Source organism: Oryctolagus cuniculus, chromosome 8 (assembly GCF_051225735.1).
Source record: "Oryctolagus cuniculus isolate XC-2025 breed Fujian yellow rabbit chromosome 8, ASM5122573v1, whole genome shotgun sequence".
NCBI classification, from domain to species: domain Eukaryota; kingdom Metazoa; phylum Chordata; class Mammalia; order Lagomorpha; family Leporidae; genus Oryctolagus; species Oryctolagus cuniculus.
In genome coordinates this window covers 41267024-41291953 of record NC_142874.1, presented here as the reverse complement: position 1 = coordinate 41291953, position 24930 = coordinate 41267024, and the positions used below count along the sequence as shown (strand labels likewise).

At 42.3% G+C, this 24930-nt stretch overlaps 1 protein-coding gene across 36 annotated transcripts in view; it reads left to right on the top strand.

The window, feature by feature from the left end:
• The window catches only part of ARFIP1 (ARF interacting protein 1), a 123332-nt gene that overhangs the window by 7916 nt on the left and 90486 nt on the right, over positions 1-24930 (top strand). The window lies entirely within an intron of this gene.

Here is a 24930-nt window from a genome sequence, read left to right as displayed (position 1 = left end):
GACACCTTCTCTTAAATACCTTAAAGATAGCTCAAATGTAGTGTGTCTAGAATGAAACTGATTTCTCCCTCCTTCTCCACCAAAATCCTAAAACATCACTTACTGTCCTTTTTTTCAGTGAAGTATGCCATTATCTTTGCATTATAAAGTCCAGAAAATGTGTGAGCCTTCCCGCATTCTTCCTCACACATGAAGTAGGTCAACAACTTTTGTTAATCTTAGTTTCTAAATGTCTCTTAAATCTGTTTTTTCCTGTTTCCATGACTACCGACCACTGCTTAAGTGTGTTAACATCATCTTGCCAGACAATTCCACAGCTTCTTCCATTCTTGTCTGCTCTCTTCTCTTTTGGCTCCTCTCTAATCTGTTACCCATCCCAAAGACTCACGAATTTGTTTAAAAACACATCTGATTGTCATTGTCCTGCTTTGTCTCCTAATGTGCCCTCTCATTGCTTCTGGCATAAAAGTGAAACTCCTTAACAATGAAGAGTTCTCCAACCTCCCCTGGTATCGCATTCTGTATAACTTTCCCTTTCATCCCTGCTTGCTGCCTTTAGTCCTTTGTACTTCTCATTAGTTTCTCTGTTACACAATATGAATAGTGAAAATAAAAAGATTCCTGCAAGCAGCTGATTTTGTTACTTGGTTAAATATCAGTTATGGTGGTGCAGATGGGCATAGTTGAATATCAGTTAGGTTGACTCTTACATTGTTTCTCATTACTCCAAGTAATTGGGAATTACTGTATGTAAAGTTTTATTTAGGGACTGGTGGTGTAGGGCAGTGGATAAAGCTGCTGCATGCGATGCTTGCATTCCATATTGGAGTGCTAATTTGAGTCCCAGCTGCTCCACTTCTCAAATAGCTCCTTGCCAGTGTGCTTGGGAAGGGAGGAAAATGGCCCAAGGTCTTGGCCCCTGGCCAGCCACGTGGGGACACCCAGATGGAGTTCTGGGATCCTGGCTTCAGCTGAGCCCAGCCCTGGCTGATTTGGCCGTTTGGGGAGTGAACTAGTAGATGGAAGATATCTCTGTCTTCCCTCTCTGTTGCTAGGCCTTTCAAATAAATAAAGTAAATCTTGAAAAAATAGTTTTATTTATTTTGATTTGAAAGGCAGAGCTACGAAGAGAAAGATACACACACATACACACACACAGAAAGTTGTGCAAGGGAGATTCTCCATCAACAGATGGTTCACTCCCCAAATGTGTATAACAGCCGAGGCTGGCCAGGATGAAGCCATGAGTCTAGAACCCCAAATGGATCTCCCACGTGGGTGGCAGTAACCCAAGTACTTGAGCCACCACCTGCTCTCTCCCAAGGTGTACATTAGCAGGAAGGTGGAATTGGAAGTAGAGCTGAACCTTGAGCTCAAGGACTTTTTAAAAAAGATTTATTTATTTATTTAAAAGTCAGAGTTACACACATAGAAGAGAGGCAGAGAGAAAGAGACAGAGAGAGAGGTCTTCCATTCGCTGGTTCACTCCCCTATTGGCCACATTGGGCAGAGCTGCGCTGATCTGAAGCCAGGAGCCAGGGGCCTCTTCCGGATCTTCCATGGGGGTGCAGAGACTCAAGGACTTGGGCCATCTTCTGTTTTCCCAGGCCATAGTAGAGAACTGGATCGGAAGTTGAACAGCTGGGACTCGAACTGGTGCCCATATGGGATGCCGGCACTGGAGGCGGTGGCTTTACCCGCTATGCCACAGTGCTGGCCCGCCCAAGGACTTTTTTTTTGACAGGCAGAGTTAGATAGACAGTGAGAGAGAGAGAGAAAGGTCTTCCTTCCATTGGTTCACCCTCCAAATGGCCGCTATGGCTGGCGCACTGCACCGATTCGAAGCCAGGAGCCAAGTGCTTTCTCCTGGTCTTCCATGCAGGTGCAGGGCCCAAGCACTTGGGCCATCCTCCAATGCCCTCCCGGACCACAGCAGAGAGCTGGACTGGAAGAGGAGCAACCGGGACAGAATCCGGCACCCCGACTGGGACTAGAACCTGGGTGCCGGTGCCACAGGCAGAGGATTAGCCTAGTGAGCTGTGGTGCTAGCCCCCGCCCAAGGACTTTAATGTGGGATGCAGGCTGCCAAAACAGTGTTTTTCTTTTCTTTCTTTTTTTTTTTTGACAGGCAGAGTGGACAGTGAGAGAGAGAGAGAGAAAGGTCTTCCTTTTGCCCTTGGTTCACCCTCCAATGGCTGCCACGGCCGGTGCGCTGTGGCTGGCGCATCGTGCTGATCCGAAGCCAGGAGCCAGGTGCTTCTCCTGGTCTCCCATGTGGGTTTAGGTCCCAAGCACTTGGGCCATCCTCCACTGCACTCCCGGGCCATGGCAGAGAGCTGGCCTGGAAGAGGGGCAACCGGGAAAGAATCCGGCGCCCCGATTGGGACCAGAACCCGGTGTGCTGGCACCACTAGGTGGAGGATTAGCCTAGTGAGCCGTGGCGCCGGCCTAGAATTCTTACCTGGTAAAATCTGATAAAAGTTCTTCCATGGTTTCCTTTTGGATAAGTGTATTCTATTTGGTTTTGTAGAAATCAGAAGTTTGTTTATATAATAAAATCAAAACAGCCCTGAACAGTTAGGTGAATCATAACATCAGGGGATATTAATTATGTATTTTTACAAATTCCAATTAGTAATTCACTTTGTAAGCCTTTGGTCTTTACACTCATTAGTTAATGCATGCCTTTGACTGGTTCATAGATGTAAAACCCCAGTGATGACTTAAGACATTTTTGGATTCCAGTTTAACAGAGCTGCAAGGCCTAAACATTCATGGGAGTTTGTAGCAGTAATTCATCATCCTGTTTTTAAAGAAAACTTTTAGAGATAACTGAATTTGTATAAAGGTCAGAAAATGTGTATCTTGAATTGCACAGATTAGAAGTCAGCTTTTTAAATATCACTCCCATGAAGGTAAATATCAATTATGAGCGAGCATATCTTTTTTAAAAATGTGAAGTTAATCAGAGTGCTTAACAATATGAATACCACAGATCGAGTACCTGTCTGTCATTTTCTGAAGTCCAATTCGGTGTCTTCCTGTCTGTCTTGGGTTATTTGGTCTTCTCTAGAGCTGGATGATGGTGGTATACTTTCCTAATTGGAGCTACTGTTTAACGTAGGAGAGCTGATGCTAGCTCCTGTTTCCCAAGTAGAGGACAGCAAGAACTGCTTTAACCTCCTCTCATTTTTCGTCTCACTCTTCACTGTCTCTTGAGGTTCCTTCCTCCTTCCATTCTGGCACAGTGGAAGCGATTTCTTCCTTCCATCTAAGGGTAATTCCTCTACCATTGCTCAGTATTTCTTAGTTATTGAAAACGTTCATTTTGATCAAATTTAGACCTTCATAATAGTTAAAAAATAGTACACGCATATTTTCCTTAGTGCTAACGTTATATGTAACCACAATTATCAAAGTAGGAAATTAACATTGCTGTAATGTTAATTAATCTACAAACCTGCTTAGAATTAAAGCAAATTTTCAACTCCTGTCCTTTTTCTGTTCCAGAATCCCATCCAGAAACCCACATTGAATTTAGGTATTTCTCTGTAGTCTACCAGTCTATAAGTTCCTGATACTTTGCTTGTCTTTCATGACTTTGGAAGGATACTAATCAGTTACATTTTAGAATGTCTCCTAGTTACTGTTTGATATTTTCTTGTGATTGGAGCAAGCTTTGGCATTTTTGGCAAGAATACCAGAAAAATATTGTTATGTCCATCTCGATTCATTATTTGAGTATTAAGCAGTTCATCATATCAGTATGTCTAATTACTTGTGACTTGGTTAAATTGGGTTTAATGTTTTTCCACTGTGAAGTTGCACCTTTTCCCTTTTTAGCTGATAGGTATTTTTTTTTTAAAATATTTATTTATTTATTTGAAAGTCAGAGTTACACAGAGAGAGGAGAGGCAGAGAGAAAGAGGTCTTCCATCTGCGGATTCACTCCCTAATTGGCTGCAATGGCGGAGCTGCGTCAATCTGAAGCCAGGAGCCAGGAGCTTCTTCTGGGTCTTCCATGCAGGTGCAGGGCCATCTTCTACTGCTTTCCCAGGCCATAGCAGAGAGCTGGATCAGAAATGGAGCAGCCGGGACTAGAACCGGAACCGGCACCCACATGGGATGCCGGCACTGCAGGTGGCAGCTTTACCCTCTATGCCACAGTACCGGCCCCATCTGATAAGTATCTTGTGGGAGATATTTGGGGACGGCAAATCCTGTTTCTCCTCATACTTTGGCCCTGTAATTTTAGCATCTATCAATCAAATGCATCTTGCATGTACCATTAGTGATGTTTGTCTCTGATGGTGATTCAGTTTCTTCTTTCCATTCTATATATATTTATTCTATGATTTTTTTCCCCAAAGAAACCGTTTATTTAATGAGTACAAATTTCATAAGTACAACTTTAGGAATATAGTGATTCTACCCATCATACCCGCCATCCTGCTCTGACTTCCACACCACCTCCTCCTCTCTCTCCCATTCCCATTCTCCATTAAGAAAAAAAAAAATAGAACTGTTTCTCAACAGTCAGGACAAGGGCTGTTCAAGTCATTGCTTCTCAAAGTGTCAATTTCACTTCTATGGATTTCCTTTTAGATGCTCTGTTAGTTATCACAGATTAGGGAGAGCATATAGTATTTGTCCTTTTGGGACTGGCTTATTTCACTAAGTATGATGTTTTCCAGCTTCATCCATTTTGTTGCAAATGACTGGATTTCATTTTTTTTTTTTTATTTTGACAGGTAGATTTATAGACAGTGAGAGAGAGAGAGAGAAAGAGAGAGAGAAAGGTCTTCTGTTGGTTCACTTCCCAAATGGCTGCTACGACTGGTGCTGTGCTGATCCGAAGCTAGGAGCCAGGTGCTTCTTCCTGGTTTCCTATGCGGGTGCAGGAGCCCAAGGACTAGGGCCATCCTCCACTGTCCTCCCAGGCCACAGCAGAGAGCTGAACTGGAAGAGGAACAACCAGGACTAGAACCCGGCGCCCATATGAGATGCCGGCGATGCAGGTGGAGGATTAACCAAGTGAGACACGGCGCTGGCCCCTGGATTTCATGTTTTTTTTTTTTTTTTTTTAACCATTGTAGTATTCCATAGAGTACATATCCCATAATTTCTTTATCCAGTCTTCAGTTGATGATGCTTTTTTTTTCTAGTGTGGACCATTAGGGTCTCCTGGTTGATTCCTGGGTTCTTTCTACAAAACTTGTGTTTTAAATTTTCTTATTTTCTATATTAGGAGATGTTCCAGCCTTGTCTTGTATATTTTCCTGCCCTAGCCTTATTAAAAGAGCCTTGGTTCTTTATTGGAGAATGGTATTTAGAGACCAAGATCCGGTACTTCTTGTTACTGGAATGTCATTGCTTCTAGGTCACAGTGGACAGGATTAGGAAAGTCAACTCATGCATGCTTATACATATATTAAAAACCATGAGTTGTATTTTAATTCCAGTTCAATGCCATAGGGTTCATTTGAACATTTCTCTTTATTTATAAGTTTTTTCTGTAACAATGAGAAATCCAGGTCTCGGTATCTACATTCTTCTCTCTTCTCCTACCTTTTCCTGGGTTGTTAATTTATAATGATAGAGATTAGATTCATTTGGTGCTGTCCCTATACTATTTTGAGTTACCACCATATCCTGGATAGCTTTAGTTGTTTGATTTTAATGAAATTTTTATTTTTGAAGGATACATGAAAATTCCTATGCTTCTAAGAGTCAGGATTATTACAAAGTGTGTGTGTGTGTGTATACCCCCTTCTTGTCCCTGCCTTGTTCCATTTCCCACTGCTTTCCACCCTTTTCTCATCTGCTCCTGTGGGTAATCTGTCTCCCTTGTTTGTGGCTTATCCTTGTTGTATTTCTTCTTGTCCAATGAGCAGAAACTTTTTTTTTTAATATCCCCTTTTATTCTTACATAAGTGTAGTATACCATAGGTTTTTCTTTTTCTTTATTCAGTTGGCTTTTTTTCAATTAACAGTGTAGTAGACTCCCCTGAGAGAATATGTTCCAAGACCTCCAATAGATAACCTGAAACCTCTCATAATGCAGAACCCGACATATGCTGTTATTTTCCCCTGTGCATGTACATATTTGTGATAAAGCGTGCTTTATAAATAAAGCACAGTAAAAGAATAATAACTAATAATAGAACAATTATACTGTAGTGTGATAAAAGTTATGTGATTGTGGTCTTTCTCTCAAAATATCTTGTATTTTTACCTTTTCACTTAAATGCACTTTTTTTTTTTAAAAAGATTATTTGAAAGGCAGTATTAGAGGGAAAGAGAGGGAGAAGGGAAGAGACAGAGAGAGAAAGAGATCTTGTATCAGCTGATTCACTCTTCAAATGACTACAATGACTGGAACTGGACTTTGTTGAAACCAAGAGCCTGGAACTCCATCTGGGCCTCCCACATAGGTGGGAGGGTCCAAGCACTCTTCTGCTTTCCCAGGTGCATCAGCAGAGAGCTGGATTGGAAGTGGAGCAGGCAGGATTGAAACTGGAGCTCATATGGATGCCAGCGTTGTAGGCAGTGGCCCAACCCACTGTACCACAAAGATGGCCCCTCATGAAGCACTTTATGGCCTCTCTTTGTCATACTTGAATTGGCAGCACCACTACTCTTGTGCTTTGGGGCCATTATTAAATAAAATTAGGGTTACTTGAATGTGTGATGCTGTGATACTGGGACAGTCTGATCACTGAGACATTTGCCAAGTGGCTGAATGTAATGTGGGAGGCATGGATGCACTGGACAAAGGGATGTTTGTGCCCCGGCAAGGACTCTGACAGGGCGTGGGAATTCACCACAATTGTCAGATGAAAGCCAGGAATTATTTCTGGAGATTTTTATTTGATATTTTAAAACTGCTCTTGATCATAGGTAACTGAAACCGCAAGAAGCAAAGCTGCGGTGAAGGCATGAATGCCGTTAGCCCCGGAATTCTCTGTCGCAGATACAGAGACGTTTTCTGTGTTCTCCACGGTTGCATAGGTAGATGTACTATAGTTATTCAGTCATTTCTCTACAGATATGTAGGATGTTCTGAGTATTTTATGAGTACTGAGATGCTGCCTTGTTTTTTTATGTCATTGGATGTTGTCATCCTGTCCAAGAATCAGGGTTGTCTTTTTCTTTTGCTCAAGTCTTCTTTAGTGTCTTGTGTTTAAATTTTTTTGCATATGGGTTTTACGCACTACTTAGTTTATTCCTAAATATTTAATCTTCACTGTTATTGTAAATGGGATTTTCTTTGCCATTTTGTACCGATTATTACTTTTGTATATGAAGACTATTGATTTTTACATGTTGATTTTGTATCTTCTGACTTTACAGAATTCTTTTATTTTTGAGTTAGTTTCCCATTGATTCCCTGGGACTTTATTCAAGCATACTATCATATTATCTACAAATACAGAATAGTTTTACTTTTTTTTTTTTTTTTTAATTTATTTACTTATTTGAAAGGCAAAGTTACAGAGAGGCAGAGGCAGAGAGAGAGAGAGAGAGAGAGAGATCGATCTTCCACCTGCTGGTTCATTCCCCAGAGGGCCACAATGGCCAGAGCTGTGCTATCTGAAGCCAGGAGCCAGGAGCTTCTTCCAGGTCTCCCACATGGGTACAGGGGCCCAAGGATTTGAGCCATCTTCTGTAGCTTTCCCAGGCCAAAACAGAGAGCTGGATCAGAAGTGGAGCAGCTGAGACTTGAATTGGCACCTATATGGGAAGCCCCCCTGCAGGTGGCGGCTTTACCTGCTACGCCACAATGCCAGCCCCTATTATTCTTTCAATTGATTTTTCTTAACATTAGATCAGTTAATACCTCTAGTACAATGTTGAGTAGTAGTGGAAATTGTGGGTATCTTTGCCTTACTCCTGATACCAGTGGAAATCCCTTTGCTATTTCTTTATATAAAATAGAAAATGGTTATAGGATTAAAATATATATCTATTTTATATTCAGAAAGTACCTCTTAATCCCTATTTCCCTGAGTGTTGAATTTTGAATGAATATTGAATTTTGCCAAGTACATTTCCACTCAGTGTGTGTGAAGAAAATCATGTTTTCTCTTAGATTTATGAATATAATATATATTTATAGGTATCCTAATTGATTCTCTTGATCCTGTGCTCCTGGGATAAATCCATGTGGTCATGTTGTATTATTTTCTTATTGTGATATTGATTCTACTCATAAATTGTAAATTTGTTCCCTCCGGTGTATTTCAAGAATAAAGATGTGTTCTTTGCGGTGTAGTGACTACCATAGTTTCTTGTAATTTTTTTTTTACTTGTGTATAGTCTTCTCCCTGATTAGATTAAAGTGCTTTTAGAGCCTGAACTTAACACTTTCATATTGTCCCATCTTGATCCTTAGAGTAATTCAGTATAACTAGACAAGTAGAAAAACTTTTTTCTTTTCTTTTTCTGTTGAACAGATTTGACTTTCAAGAAAGGTAGTTACCAACTTAGAATTGGTAAGGCTGGAAGACAACTGGGTCTTCTGACTCCGGTTAATGTTTTTGTACCAGTTTGCCACTTCTGTATATGGGACAATGCCATGCACAATAGTTCTTTAATTAAGCCAAGATACCATGAATCTGTGTGGCAAGCTTTACGTAGGATTTAGAGCTAGATAATTTTCTTTTAGCCTAAAAGTCAAAGATGATTTCTGTTTGGCAAATATGTATTAATTGCAGAGGATTCAGCATTCTTTATGATTTAAAATAATTTGGCTGTTTATTTGGTAAAGTGGTTTTGTAGCTATATGTAGTCCTGAGAAACTAGAGAATTATGTACCCTGTAATTTTCTTAGTTCATGGATTTGATTTTCTGTGATCAGATCTCTGAATCTACACTATTGAGAGATGATCAGGGGAAGTTTGATGCATGTGAGCTCATGAAAGATTGATAGCACAGCGAATGCTGGGATTGCCAGTTGTTTTGTCTGTGTCAATGTCATAGGTGCCAAACTGGAAATTTCCTGCTCAACAGAGTGTGAAGCTTATATGACAGTGATCTGAAGGAAGCCACTGCTAAGTAATGGATTGTTCAGATTTGTCTATAAATTAGCATTAAACTCCATATTGGGTATTCCCCCTTTTTAGCTATACCCAAATGTGCAGCATCCACAGGGAGTACTATAACAATTGAAAGAAAAAAAAAAAAAAAAGGCAAATGATCAGGAGTCCTGGCTCCTCTTCCAATTCCGGCTTCCTTCTAAGAGGCAGCAGGTGATAGATAGCGCAAGGATTTGATCCCTGCCACCTGTGTGAGAGACCTAGCTGGAGTTCCTGGCTTTGGCCTGCCTCAGGCCTGTCTGTCGGAGACATTTGGAAAGTGAACAGTGGGTGGAAAACCTCTGTCAGTCTGTCTCAGTCTCTGCCTGTCTTTGCCTTTCAAATAAATAAAGAAAAAAATTAACTAAAAAAACCCCCATTTATTGCTCTGTTAACTTGTACCTCTGGTTTTATGGATCAGATTTGCTCACAAGAAGAAATAGTAGCCTAATAGAGGAAAGTTTCAAATAAAATGCAGAATAATAATGGATGGTACAGTTTATGAATTGTGGCAGTTCTGAGGAGCGCCAGCCAGGAATACCAGTGGAGGTATATGCATTTGAGCATGTGAGTGATGATGGTCCCTTTAGACCAAAGGCCTAAAGAAATTATATGTATATAATATATATATATAATATATATATATATATAGTAAAGTTCAATTTAGTAGAGTATCTGAAGAAGCATAGTGGTGGGAAAAAGATAGTTCAGGTCATGGAAGGATTTTTTTTTTTTTATTTGATAGGTAGAGTTATAGACAGAGAGAGAGACATAGAGAAAGGTCTTCCTTCACTCCCCAAATGGCTGCTATGGCCAGCACTGTGCTGATCGAAGCCAAGAGCCTCCTGGTCTCCCATGCAGGTGCAGGGGCCCAAACACTTGGGCCATCCTCCACTGCCCTCCCGGGCCACAGCAGAGAGCTGGACTGGAAGAGGAGGAATGAGGACTAGAACCCAGTACCCATATTGGATGCCGGCACTGCAGGCAGAGGATTAACCAAGTGAGCCACGGCGCCGGCCCCCATGGAAGGATTTTGACTGCCAAGTTGAACGATTGACTTTTACAGTGTTGACGGTGAGGAGGTGGCAGGCATAGTAAAGATATGCCCAGGTTGCTGTATAACAAACTGTAGTGTTTACTGTTCTAAAACATGGTAGGAGGAGTGATGAAGAGTGCTAATTAATAAGGATGCTCAAGGACGGGTCTGCTGGGCAGAGGATGTTTGAGGAGAAATCTGAGTGTAAACCTGGGAGTAAGAACCTTTCAGAGGTAACCCCTCGAGCAAACATAGGATTGGGAAGTTAGAGGACTGGTGGAGGGTTCTGTGGCTGGAACTGCGGGAGAGGGAGGGAAGAGTGGCGGGAATGCAGTTCTGGAGCAGCTAGCAGTTAAGATTGGCTTGGCATAGAAAGGAGAGTGACAGGCAAAAGATCAGAAAGGTGGGCAGATTTGAAAGGCACTATGTAGGTAACAGGTAGATGAAAATACAAGACAAGCTCAGGATTGACATCAATGGATTAAAACAAGTTTGCAACATACTCCAAGAAAAAAAAAAAAAACCAAAAAATTGAAATAGTAAATGGTGCTCATATACTGGTCATTTGGTTTCAGTAATTATCTAGATTTTGCTTTCTTCATTCATTTATAATAGATTCAAGAGTTACCTTCCTATGAAATTGCTAAGGTAGAATGAATGGGAAATAACCAAGACTATAAATCATAACATAATAATAATCATATTTGAACTCTGTTGGTCATGGTCTTTTTTTTTTTTAAGATTTCAAGGGTTTATTTATTTATTTGAAAGGTAAAGTTACAGAGAGAGAGAGATTTTCCATCTTTTGGTTCACTCCCCAAATGGCTGCAACAGGCAGAGCAGGGCTGATCTGAAGCTTCTTCCAGGTCTCCCACACAGGTGCAGGGGCCCAGGGACTTGGCAATTTTCTGCTGCTTTCCCAGGCCATAGCAGAGAGCTGGATCAGAAGTGGAGCAGCGGGGTCTCAAACCAGCACCCATATGGGATGCTGACACTGCAGGCGGCTTTACCCACTATGCCACAGCGCCGGCCCCCCTGGTCTGTTTTAGAAATGTGTAGTTAGGGTGTCCGTAGTGACGGTTACGGAGAATAGCTGTGTTGGGAAACACAGGTTGAGTGCTCCTCATCTGAGATGCTTGGGACCTGAAATGCTTCAGATTTCTGATTGTTTTGGGTTTTAGAATATTTGTATTGCATGTACACATAATACGATATCGGGATAGGAACCACGTCTAGACACAGAATTCATTTATGCTTCACATACATTTTATATATATAACCTGAAGATAATTTCATTCAGTATATTTCATTCAGTATTTTTTACTGTGCCTGTGTTTTGACTGCAACCTGTCAGGTCAGGTCAGGTATGAAACTTTCCACTTACAGTATCATATTGTTGCTTAGAAACTGTTGGATTTCAGATTTTTAGATTAGGAATGCTCCCTTTATGCCAGTTTTTTTTTTTTTTTTTTTTTTTTTTTTTTTTTTAGGACTACTCTAGTACTTGTCCTTTTGGTTTTGAGCTGAAATCAATATGCTATCATAATGTCTTAATGTGATATTTTCATATTATAAAGTAGTTCACATTTGATTCTCACAATAGCTGTATACTATGTAGGTGAGGGAAAAAATCTCCTAAGTGAGAAAAAGGAGTCACAGAAGTGAAGTGATTTCTATGAAGTGTAAATAGGAGCGGAGCTTGACCTTAAATCCATGTGTGTTGATACCTTAATTAGTTCTTCTGCAACTTTGTGTGACCCCTTTTCACCTAATACCTTGGAACCATGTTGAATTAACACCTTGTATTAAAAGATTAACCATTTTAAAAAGAAGGCCCAATACAGAAGAAGGTGTCAAAGACTGATTTATGAGTTTAATAGAATTACTTTCTTTTTGTAGGCCAACAAAAATCTGAATAATTTCTTCTGACACAGAAGGCATTTGTGCTTTTTGGTAATGGAACAAAATATGGTCTCTGTTGAAATGCATAATTAGTCCACTAAGCACTGCAACTTTCATTGTCTGAAGCCATAACTAGAACAATTAGAGTTGGATATTTGTGGCTTCTCTTCTTTCACTCTGTTTGCTGTTTTCACTGTCCTTTGTATAGAATTGACTGAAATTAAGAATTCTTTTAGTTGGAAAGAACTATAACTACTTGATAGCAGAACAAAATACTTGAATATAAGCAGTCAATGACCTGAGATTTGGAAATACTTCACAGTACTTCTCATTGCATTTTCAGAAGACTTTTGTGGTAGATTTAGGAAACAACCATAAAAACTTTAAGCTTAATAATATGCCACTTCATTTGGGCTTGCTTAGTGATAAACTGGATCAAAGCACAATGTGTATCTTAGAAGATTCAGTCCCTTATATTATTGTGAAACTCTAAAGCTAAGATCAAGTTGTTTTATATCTTATATAGAAAGTTTGCTTTGTTGTTTCTAAGCTTCTTAGAAACTAAGTTTTGCCACTAATAATGCAATGTAATATAAGAAATTTATTCCTGGTATGTTTTTCTTTTGCATTTTTTAAGAGTTTGAAAGGCAAAGTTAGAGGGAGAGAGAGAAACAGAGAGAGATCTTCCATCCGCTGGTTCACTCCCCAAATGGGCACAAAGGCCAGGGCTGAATCCAGGAGCCAAGAGGTTCCTCCAAGTCTCCCATGTGGGTGCAGGGGCTCAAGCATTTGGGCAGTCCTTTGCTGCTTTCCAAGGCACACTAGCAGGGAGCTAGATTGAAGTGGAGCAGTGGAGCTTCCTTATGGAATGCTAGCATTGCAGGCAGCGGTTTTACCTGCTGCACCACAGTGCTGGCCCCAAGATTTTTACAATTCGGAACCAAGTCATCTTCCCTCACTCGAGATAGGTGACACTCCGGAGATACCGTGTGGGCATACGGCCTTGACCTAACGAATCACAGGACATACGTATGATCTGATACACCACTGTCTGTTCGTCTAATGTAGGGAATCCCCTGCATAATGCCATCAGCCACTGAGGTGCTAGGAATTTGCTTTGTTATGGCAGCAGTGCTGTATGTGTCTTTCCTTTGGCTAGAGTTGGCGTGGCATGCCGCTCTTAAGCGCTCAAACATAGGAAAGATACCCCCCTCTCAGAATCCCGTGCAGATTACCAAACATAATGAATCTGTGAGAGATAAGAGCCTGACACTCCAGGCCTCTGCCTCACAGGCAACAGTTGATGACTTAGGGAGAGAGAGCTCCGACAGTGAAAATGACAGTGTAGCAGACACCACAGCAATGCCTAGTCAGCCCACCCCCCAAATACTCATGGGATGAACTTAGATGACCTCAAGGCAATAACCCATGCGAGGTCATCCCATCTGCACCCAATGAGGATCTCCACATTTGTGGCAGTCCCCAGGCACCCCAGGATGCTAGACCCCATCCTACTCATATGTTTGTCGTTAATCTCAAAGTGGATGCAGAATTCAGGCCTTGGATTCCAACGCCCTTAGAAAGGCTTCTGCTAACCAAGGGCTGAGGATATGCTTCTGTCTTTCCAGAGAATGCGGGACAGCCCATTTGGGTACCAGCCAGAAACATCAAGTCTGCAACTGACAGCCAACCAGAACCAGCTGAACAAGACTGAGAGTCTGCCTTGTTAGCGGATGCACCTGCCCTATCATCCTACTCTGAGAAACTGCCCATAGCCACATCCACTACTGCTTTATACCCCACTAGCTCTGGTCAGCCACTCAAATGGCCCACAGCCTGTGTGCAATCACGCCATTCCCAATTACCATTGTTCCTCATTCCTACCCCTATCTGAGCAAGCACTCCTGTGGTCTCTCGTTTGAGGGCCGGTTAGTCAATGACGGGTAAGATCCCCTGGGGGACAGCCTAAGACAGGCACAGCTGCGTACGGAGACCACATGGAAACGGGATCAACAATGGTATGGCCAAGAATCATGCCTCCCGTTGCTCAAAAATAAACAAAAAGGGGAAAATGTGGTGGAATGAGAAGGCCATGCCAAGATGGCCAGTGGCAACAGAAACTGCCTGGCAACAGGCTTTGATTGGATGGTTTTGGAAACCACACTACAGTGGAGCCTGCCTGGCAACAGGCTGTGATTGGATGGTTTTGGAAACCACATGACAACGGAGCCTGCCTGGCAACAGGGTGTGATTGGATGACTTCGTAAACTGCCTGGCAACAGGGTGTGATTGGTTAGGGCATAGACTGCCCCTTGACCGGATTGGCTGCCTTGGCTATATAAGCTGCTGTAGCAATGAAATAAATGGGTCTGCGAGCTGCTTGCCTCTGGCCCACTTTCACCCGACTCCCTGGATCTATGTGGTGACTTCGCGCCTCTTGCCCCCACCACGCTCCTCCTCTCAGAACGAATCCACAGCAACATCTCTGTATGAGCGTTTGTTAATGATGCCTTTCTATTTTCCTTAGGGTTTTTTTTTTATAAGATTATTTTATTTTTTATTTTTTTTAATTTTTTGACAGGCAGAGTGGACAGTGAGAGAGAGAGACAGAGAGAAAGGTCTTCCTTTGCCGTTAGTTCACCCTCCAATGGCCGCCACGGCTGGTGCACTGTGGCCGGCGCACCGCGCTGATCCGATGGCAGGAGCCGGGTGCTTCTCCTGGTCTCCCATGGGGTGCAGGGCCCAAGTACTTGGGCCATCCTCCACTGCACTCCCTGGCCACAGCAGAGAGCTGGCCTGGAAGAGGGGCAACCGGGACAGAATCCGTCTCCCCGACCAGGACTAGAACCCGGTGTGCTGGCGCCACAAGGTGGAGGATTAGCCTAGTGAGCCGTGGCGCCGGCTTCTAAGATTATTTTGTAAGTCAGAGTTGCAGAGAGAAAGAGAGAGAGAGAGAAAGGATCTTCCGTCCACTTAAGAAACTTCTGCTTCTTTCCCAGGCCATTAACAAGGAGCTGGATTGAAAGTGGAGCAGCTAGGACATGAGTGCCCATATAGGATGCTGGTGTTGCTGGTGGTGGCTTTATCTGCCACACCACATCAGCCCCTGCATATGATTTTCACCTAAAATTGCTGAACTGCAGAATGTAAAGTCTTTGGTTATGTTAATGTCAAGATATGTATTCAGGATTAAAAAGTGCCAGGGGCTGCTATGGTGGCATAGCTGGTGAAGCTGCCACATGGGATGTGGGTGCTGGTTCGGGTCCTGGGTGCTCCACTTCCAATCCAGCTTCCTGCTGATGTACCTGGGAAGGAGTGGAAGATGGCCCAGGTGCTCCTGCACCCACATAGTCTTTGGTCTGGCCTGGACCTGGCTATTGTGGCCATCTGAGGAGTGAACCAGCAGGTGGAAGAGCTCTCTCTCTCTGTCTCCCTTCTCCCACTCTATAACTGTGTGTTTCAAATAAATAAAAATAAATCTTTAAAAAAGCCATTTTTAAAACAGATTTATTTATTTGTTTGAAAGGCTACAACATTCGAGGCTGGCCCAAGCTAAAGCTAGGAGTCAGGAGCTTCATCCAGGTCTCCCACATAATTTGGGTCCAATCATTTGGGCCATCTTTTGTTGCTTTCTCAAGTGCATTAGCAGGAAGCTATATGGGAAGTGGAGTAACTGGGACTCAAACTGGTGCCCATATGCTAGCATTGCAGGGGGCACCTTAACCAACTGTACCACAGTGCTGGCCCCAGAAAAAAAAAATTGAAGAATTTTTTTTTAAAGATTTATTTTATCTATTTGAAAGAGTTATGTAGAGAGGTAGAGACAGAGAGAGGTCTTCCAATCTGCTGGTTCACTCCCCAGATGGCCACAACAGCTGGAGCTGTGCTGATCCAAAGCCAAGAGCCAGGAGCTTCTTCCAGGTCTCATATGTGGGTGCAGGGACTCAAGGACTTGGGCCATCTTCTGCTATCCCAGGCCATAGTAGAGAGCTGGATGGGAAGAGGAGCAGCCAGGACTAGAAGCGGCTCCCATTTGGTATGCCGGTGCTTCAGGCCAGAGCTTTAACCCGCTGCGCCACAGTGCCTGCCCTGAAGAATTTTTTTAGCCTTGGGTCTTGGGCAGTCACAGAAAGGTTTGCAGAGAGTAACTGAATTGACAGGAAGGAGAGTTACTGTGTATCCTAAGGATGAAGATGTACTTACTGGATCTTCTGCTGAGTTTGAAGAGAGTAGGGAGACAGTGTGGAGTGTGGTTATGAGAAACAGCAGGAGAAATAGGTAGAGGTCAACTGTGAGAAGCTCCATGAGTCACGTTACTGCAATTGTGCTGGTAAAGTCTGCTGCAGTGCAAAGTATTTGTCCCACCCAAGGCAGGTATGGTGGAGCTAGTCTCACCTAGTACTGTTGAAATGCGCTATGTTTATGATTGTAAAGTGAGTAAATGTTAAGACCCTTGGGGCCTGTAGCATCAGGCTATTACAGTTTCTCAACTTTTGACACTGTTGAACATTGCTGAAAAGTTCTCTGGTCAAATCTGCCCTCAGCCTCAAACCACTGAGCTGTTGGGATCAATAACTATAAGTGCGTATATTATAGCACTTGATGTCGTTCTTCAACAAACTCAGTATCCCGGAACTTCTGATTCCCAGTGTGCTAGTTTGATACTGCACCGGCCGACTGCTAGTAGTAGGAGGGTCCTGGCTACAGCTGTCTCTAGGGCTCTGGCAGAACACAGCACTAATGTTACAACTGGAGGCTGATGCCTCAGTATTAAGTTGTTGGATGTGAAGGGTAACAGTAAATTAAGATGGGTGCTGTTCTTAGCATACCTCATGAAAGGGACTAGAAATAACAGTTTCTCTTAAGAAAGCAGTGGGTTTGATATAAATGTCTGAATTATATGTACTCAAACATGTGTTGGTTGGTAGGGCCTATTGATATGTTTAAGTCACCTTTGGAGAAGGAATGCAATGTAGAGGTTAAAAATTTAAACCACACTGCTAGGTTTGAATGTTAGTGTGTCACTTGCTGACTGTGTGTTATTAAATGAATTTTCTATTTTTTCTGTTGTCTTACTTGTATAACTGGAATAATGTATATAGGTCAGAAAATTGTGAAGTTAAATAAGATAGTGCACACAAAGAAAGTAGAATTATATCAGTTAACATGAAAAACACAGATGGGCCAGCACTGTGGTGTAGCCTGTGGCACTGGCATCCCAGATGGGCACTGGTTTGAATTCTGGCTATTCCACTTCCAATCCAGTTCTCTGCTAATGTGCTTAGGAAAGCAGTGGAAGTTGGCCCAAGTACTTCAGCCCCTGTACCCATGAAGACTCAGATGAAGCTCCTGGCATCAGATCTGCCCAGCTCTGGCCATTTAGGGAGTGAACCAGCATATGGAAAATATCTGTCTCTTTCTCTCTCTCGCTCTGCCATTCAAATAAATAAATAAATCTTTAAAAAAAAAAACATATAGACTGGTGCATGATACATGGGAAGTCTTTATTAAATATCAGCTTTTACTGTTCTTTTAGGACTTCATTTGCAAGAGCATGCATTAATTATTTAAATTCTTCAACTGTTCTGGGCTTTAGTACTTAACCACCTCACGGGCCAGTAGTGAGGGTTAAATAAAATAATTCATGTAACATGCTTTAGTACCATGCCTAGCATATAGGAACTGCTCCATGAAGGTCAGCTTTTTAGTGATCACTGTGAGTATTAGAGTAGGGAACTATGAAGCTGTCAAACAAGTTTCATAGCATTCTGACCTTCCGAAAATTGCTAGACCATTTTATAGTTATCACTTGATATTCAAAAACATTTGTAAAGGTATTAGAAGACCTTTTTCGGTTTATCCACTTCTTGGTTGTAAGTCTGATGTCAGGGTCTTTTTATATTGCAGTTTTAGATCATTAACTTGGAAAAGCAGTTTACTAAGAGAATGTGGGGTAGGGTAGAGAGTTGTCAAGAGGGTTAGAAAACCAGAATCCAGGCCACACACCTGGGAATATTGATCCAAATCATGGCTCAGCAGTGGGCCAGCCATTGCTTAGCACCACATGAGCAGGATGCATTGCCAAATAGCTCTGAGGAGTGGCTGCTGCCGCTGGTGCTCTGCTCACCACGCAGTGTGATCTTGCTGTGGTTGTTGCAGTCCTGGAGCGGATTCCTGCACATCCAACTTCCTGGTTGACATTGGTTTTTGATTATAAGTTTAGGGCTAGTGTCTTTGGTTTGGCAGAACTGAGGTCATGGGGCAGTACCCTAGAATTTGGGAACAAACACTAATGTTAATGTCACTCGTACAGAACTTACAGGCTAGGCACTTTTCTGAGTACTTTGTATATACTTGTATTTTATTTTATGTTAAGACAGTGCTATGAGTAGGTACTACTGTCATTTTACAAGGACAGAGAGCTTTTGGAACTTGCCTAAGGTTCACAGCTAGTATCTGGAGGATCCATGAATTGAACTTGAGCATTCAGGTTCCAGATGTGCCTGCTTATTTGTGACTTTGAACTTTTGTATAAGACATGCAGACTCTGCCTCTCCCTAAGGCTCATGTGGAAGCTTTCCCTGACATTGGAAGGGACTGAGCATAGGCAGCCAAAAAAGATGAGATATACATAATACTTAGCTAAAGTCTGACTTGGCAAACCAGTTACGCCTCTGTTTCTGTTTTCAAAGATGCTAGATGAAGCACAGAGATTTTTTTCTTCATGTTTGTATTTCGTGCTGTACCATACTTTGGTATTTTCTTAGAGGCAGTACTTGGGATTTTCAGATTCTGTAACAAACAGACACCAGGTGTATTTGTAGGTCATACTTAAATACCATGCAGTCATTTTTATAGTGAGAATACTGGAGTAATTTATTCTTTTGTGGTCAAGATGTATTTTGGAAAATGACAACTTCTTTTGCTGCTGGGTTGAAGAGCGTCAGTCCCTTCCTCTTTGTAGGTGTGGACGCTATGATCAGGGTCACACACATCTGTCATCAGACTGGTGCGGTTGCTGTGTTATTGGATTTTGGGCTTGCAGAAAAGATAGGTCCTCTGCCATTAAATATAATAAGTCAGTGGTTCACTGAAGTAAAATTTAATGTGAGAAAAATATGTCCATTTAAAATATATAATCCAATGACTTTTGATGAATGTATAAACTTGGGAAACTGTAGTTACCATTAAGATACAGACTTCTTGTATCACCCTAAAGTTTCTTGTGTCCCCTTGTAGTCATATTCTCCCACCACTCTACTCCCAGGCAACCACTGATGTGACATGACAAATTAGTGTTGTATGTTCTATAAGTCCATGTAAATGAAATCATATAGTATGCATTCTTTTGTGTCTTGCTATTTTGTCTCAACATAATGTTTTGAGATTAACCAAGAGTTGTTGCATGCATCAGCAGTTCATTCCTTTTTATTCCTGTGGAATAATCCATTGAACCACAATTTATTCATTAACCTGCTGATAAACTTTTTTTTTTCTTTCTAATTTTAGACTCTTAAGAGAATAAAGCTACCTTGAATACATGTACACAAGTTGGATATTTTAATTTCTCTTTGGTGAATGCTTAGGTATAGAATGGCTAAGCAAGTTATATTTACTTTTTTTTTTTAAATTTATTTATTTACTTGAAAAATCAGAGTTACAGAGAGGCAGAGAGAGAGGGCTTCCATCTGCTGGTTCACTCCCCAAGTGGCCACAACGGCCAGAGCTGGGCTGATCCAAAGCCAGGCGCCAAGAGTTTCTTCTGGATCTCCCATGTGTGTGCAGGGGTCCAAGGACTTGGGCCATCCTTTACTGCTTTCCCAGGCCACAGCAGAGAGCTGAATGGGAAGTGGAGCAGCTGGGACTTGAACTGACGCCCATAAGGGGCTTCAGGTGGTGGCTGCACCTGCTATGCCACAGGACTGGCCCCATTATATTTACTTTTACAGGAAATTGCCCAATAGTTCTCCAAAGTGAGTGCCTTTTTATATTCCCTCTAGCAATGTGTACAAGTTCCAGTTGCTCTGCACTAACACTTGGTATTGTAGTCTTTTTATTTGTTTATTTTACTTATTTATTTGAAGGGTGGAGAGAGAGAGAGAGATCTCCCATTTGCTGGATTACTCCCAGCAACTGGGGCTGTGCTGGCTGAGGTTAGGAGCTGAGAAGTCATTCCATGTCTCCCATGTTGGAAGTCAGGGACCTGCTGCCTCCCAGGGTGCACATTAGCAGGAAGCTGGAATCAGCAGAGCCAGGACTCAAACCAACATATATCAATATGGATGTGAGCATCTCAGAAGACATCATAACCATTGTACCAAATTCCCACCCTGTCAGTCTTTAATTTGAGCCCTTGTAGTAGATATGTAGTTGTGTTTTATTATACTTTTTACTTGTGTTTCCTGACAACTAATGATGTTGAGCATCTTTCATGTTCTTTGCCATTTATGCATTTTCTTTTGTGATATTTCTTACAGTTCCTTTTTAAATTTAGGTTTTCTTATATAGAGTTACAGGAGTTATTTTTTATATATTTTGACTATTAATCATTTTCATATATGTGTAGCAACTATTTTTTCCCACTCTGTGACTTTTCATTTTTCTAGGCGTCTTTTGAAAAGGAGTTTTCAGTTTTGAGGAAGTCTAGGTTATCAGTGTCTTCTTTTATTGTTTTTGTTTTTTTGTGTTTATGTAAGAAATGTTTTCTACCTCAAGGTCATGGCTCAGTACTTCCCCTCCGCTAAGATAACCAATATTCTACCTGTTGTAGTCTTAGCTTATTGGTTTTCATTTTCAGTTGAATCATACAGTATATACTCTTTGGTTCTGGCTTTATTTGCTGACCATATTATATCTGTGGGATTTTTCCCAGTTTTTTTTTTTTTTTTTTTTTTTTAACAGCAGCTCTCTCATTGCTTTATTGTGTGACTGTATCACAGTGCAGTGGATGGAAATTTAGGTTGTTTCCAGGTTTTGACTGTTGTGATTAAAGCTGTGGGGAATATTCTTCTATCTGTCCTTTGCACTTCTGTAGTCTTATTTGCACCAGTATTGTATGAGTCTAGTTTAGTATACTTGATAACACTTTTTTTTTTGTTTGTTTGTTTTGTTTTTATTTTATTTTTTTGACAGGCAGAGTGGACAGTGAGAGAGACAGACAGAGAGAAAGATCTTCCTTTTCCGTTAATTCACCCCACAATGGCCGCTGCGGGCAGCGCGCTGCGGTCGGCGAACCATGCTGATCCGAAGCCAGGAGCCAGGTGCTTCTCCTGGTCTCTCATGGAGGTGCAGGGCCCAAGGACTTGGGCCATCTTCCACTGCACTCCCAGGCCACAGCAGAGAGCTGGACTGGAAGAGGAGCAACCAGGACAGAATCTGGTGCCCCAACCGGGACTAGAACCTGGGGTGCCGGCACCACAGGCAGAGGATTAGCCTTTTGAGCCGTGGCGCCGGCCGATAACACTTTGTTTTGGCAGTCTTTCTAATTTTGGACATTCTAATGGGTGTATAATAGTATCTTGTGGTTTTAATCTGTATGACAGGTTGGACCAAATGATTGTGTAGATCCTTCCCAATAGTAATGTTTACTGTTTATTTTAAAGAGTAGCAAAGGTTGGGGTTGAAAGTACACCAGGTGCTATTTGTGTTGGTAATCTTTACATGTTAATCTTCCTCTTTTGCCCAGGCCATGCTTTTTTTTTTTTTTTTTAATGATGCCAATTTATCTTTGCCCATAGCACTTTATATCATGTTGTATCTGGTACTGCCATTGGTGGAGGACATGGCAACATCTTTTTTTTTTTTTTTTTTTTTTTTTTTTGACAGGCAGAGTGGACAGTGAGAGAGAGAGACAGAAAGGTCTTCCTTTTGCCGTTGGTTCACCCTCCAATGGCCGCCGCGGCCGGCTCACCGCGCTGATCCAAAGGCAGGAGCCAGGTGCTTCTCCTGGTCTCCCATGGGGTGCAGGGCCCAAGCACTTGGGCCATCCTCCACTGCACACCCGGGCCACAGCAGAGAGCTGGCCTGGAAGAGGGGCAACCGGGACAGAATCTGGCACCCTGACCGGGACTAGAACCCGGGTGCCGGCGCCGCAAGGCGGAGGATTAGCCTATTGAGCCGCGGCACCGCAGGCCACACTTATAACAGTGATTCTCACTTGGCTGCATATTAGAATCATATTGTGAGCTTTTAAAAGTATTTTTAAAAGACTTACTGGGGCCTATAATTAAATCATGGTCTCTGTGGAGTGTTGAAAAGCTCCCTATGTAGTTCTAAGATGCATGGAATCATTCCATTGCCTCTCAAGAGGTCTTGCTGTACCCTTTGGGAATGAAGCAGTGACTATACAGTCTTTATCTAGGTATTGCCATGTTAATTCATCCCAAACTTATACCCATTGAAAGGATTCAGGAAGCTGGTTCCCAGCTTTCACTTTTTAGTTGTATAATCTACTGCCTCTTTAGGTCAGTTCCATACTCACATATATTTTTTTCATATGGTTTGAGAGAGAGGGAGAAGACACTATCCATCTTTGATCCACTGGTTCACTCCCCAAATGGCCTCAATAGTTGGGGCTGGATCAGGCCAAAGGCAGGAAGCTGGAACTCAATCTAGCTCTCACATGGGTGGCAGGAGCTCAAGTACTTGAATCACTATCTGCTGCCTCCCAGGGTGTGCATTAGCAGGAAGCTGAGCAGAAGTGAAGGAGCTAGGACTCAAAACTAGGCCTGCTGATAGGGGATGTACATGTCCCAGGCACCAAATGCCTCCCCCATGCTCCTATTTTTGGTATTGCATTTCTCTTTGTGTTATAGGCAATTCTGCTTTTAAAGTGCATTCTCCTACATAAGAATCAGAAAAATCACCTACTATGAAAAATGTACTTTTTTTTTAAAAAAAGATTTATTTATTTATTTAAATGACAGAGTTATAGAGAGAGGTACAGACAAAGAGAGAGGTCTTCCATCCGCTGGTTACTCCCCAATTGGCTGCAACGGCCAGAGCTGTGCTGATCCAAAGCCAGCAGCCAGGAGCTTCCTCTGGGTCTCCCACATGGGTACAGGGGCCCAAGCACGTGGGCCATCTTCCACTGCTTTCCCAGGCCACAGCAGAGAGCTGGATCAGAAGAGAAACAGCCAGGATGTGAACCAGTACCCACATGGGATGCTGGCACTGCAGACATAAGCTTAGCCCATGTGTCACAGTGTTGGCCCCTTCTGTTAAGTAGTATTGCAGTCATGTAAAGTATTTGCTCTGTTTTCATCTTCTCTTTAAATATGATTGTGGATTCAGAATGTACTTGGAAATAATGGAACAAAAAAAGAAGCCTGGTTTTCTTGTTGTTTTAAGAAATAAAGAATAAATAAAATGTATTCAGCTTTTTATTCATGAACATAACAATAAGTCTTATCTCCTGTTGGTATGTAGATTCACCTCATGGTGATGCTTTTAATTTATTTCCAGACAAGTAACATCATAAACTTGAATGCGATATCCATATATTGGATCGTTAAAGAATGTTTTAAAAGATTGAACTATGTGAGTGTGTGCCTAATACTTTTTTTTTTTTAACTTGTACATAATTCAGTGGTGGCTGGAACTGGCTTGTAGTGAATAGATTCCTAAATTTTCAAGTATATTGTAAGCTAACTTTTAAGCACAGCCATTATTTAAAACAAATTATAAAAGTGTATGAATAATACATGTGTGAGGGTGGGTGCTGTGACCCATCTCATGAGGTCAGGTGTGGAATTTTCCACTTGTGGCATCATGTTAGTATTAAAGTTTCAGATTTTGGAGATTTTGATTTCATAATTTCAGGTCAGTGATGCTCAACCTGTACTTTATGCCATAAAGTGGTATTGATTTATCATTGTATTTCTCATTTTTAGAACCTCTGTTTTCTGTATGAAGTCACAAATATAGTTCTGCTATAATTTTCTCTGCTTTGTCTGCATAATGGACCCATTTACTCCTGTGTTTCCTGATTTTTTTTTCCCCTGTATCATCTTCCTTTAATGTTCCATAGGGTGCTTCTGTTGAGTGGTCCTCTTGCCACTGTTACCAGTGTGCGTCAAACACAAGCCTGCAGTGATAATTCCCACATTGGGTTCCTCAGCCTGGAGCCCTATCCCTGCATTTTGAAATTCCAAAAGTACTGATGGGGCTGATGCCATGGCTCACTTGCTTAATCCTCTGCCTGCAGCACTGGCATCCCATTGGGGTGCCGGGTTCTAGTCCTGGTTGCTCCTCTTCCAGTCCAGCTCTCTGCTGTGGCCTGGGAAGGCAGTGGAGGATGGCCCAAGTGCTTGGGCTCCTGCACACCCGTGGGAGACCAGGAGGAAGCACCTGGCTCCCGACTTCGGATCAGTGCAGCGCTGGCCGTAGCGGCCATTTGGGGGGTGAGCCAATGGAATGAAGACCTTTCTCTCTGTCTCTCTCTCTGTCTATAACTCTACCTGGCAAATTAAAAAAAAATAAAAGTACTGATAGACTTGGATAACTTATAAATATTCTCAAACTTAGACTCATTCTTTGACCTGTCCAAGCCAAGTAAGCTTCCTGTTGTTTTCTTCTGATTGACTGATTAATTGATTTGGGGAAAGAGGGACAGCAAGAGTGATCTTCCATCTGCTGATTCACTCCCCAAATGGCCTGTAATGGCTGAGGCTGGGGCTGGGCCAGGCCAGCCAGGAGCCTGGAGTTCCATCTGGGTCTCCCACGTGGGTGGCAGGGGCCCAAGCACTTAGACTGTCATCCACTGCTTTCTCTGCGTTAGCAGGGAGCTGGATTGCTTCTAGAACAGCTGGGACTTGAACCTGTGCTCTGCGGGGCCTGCTGCCTTGCATTGCCAGCCCTTGTTTTTACCTCCTTGGTGAGTTGCCCCAGCCAGGGATTGGGGACAGGGGTAGTAGG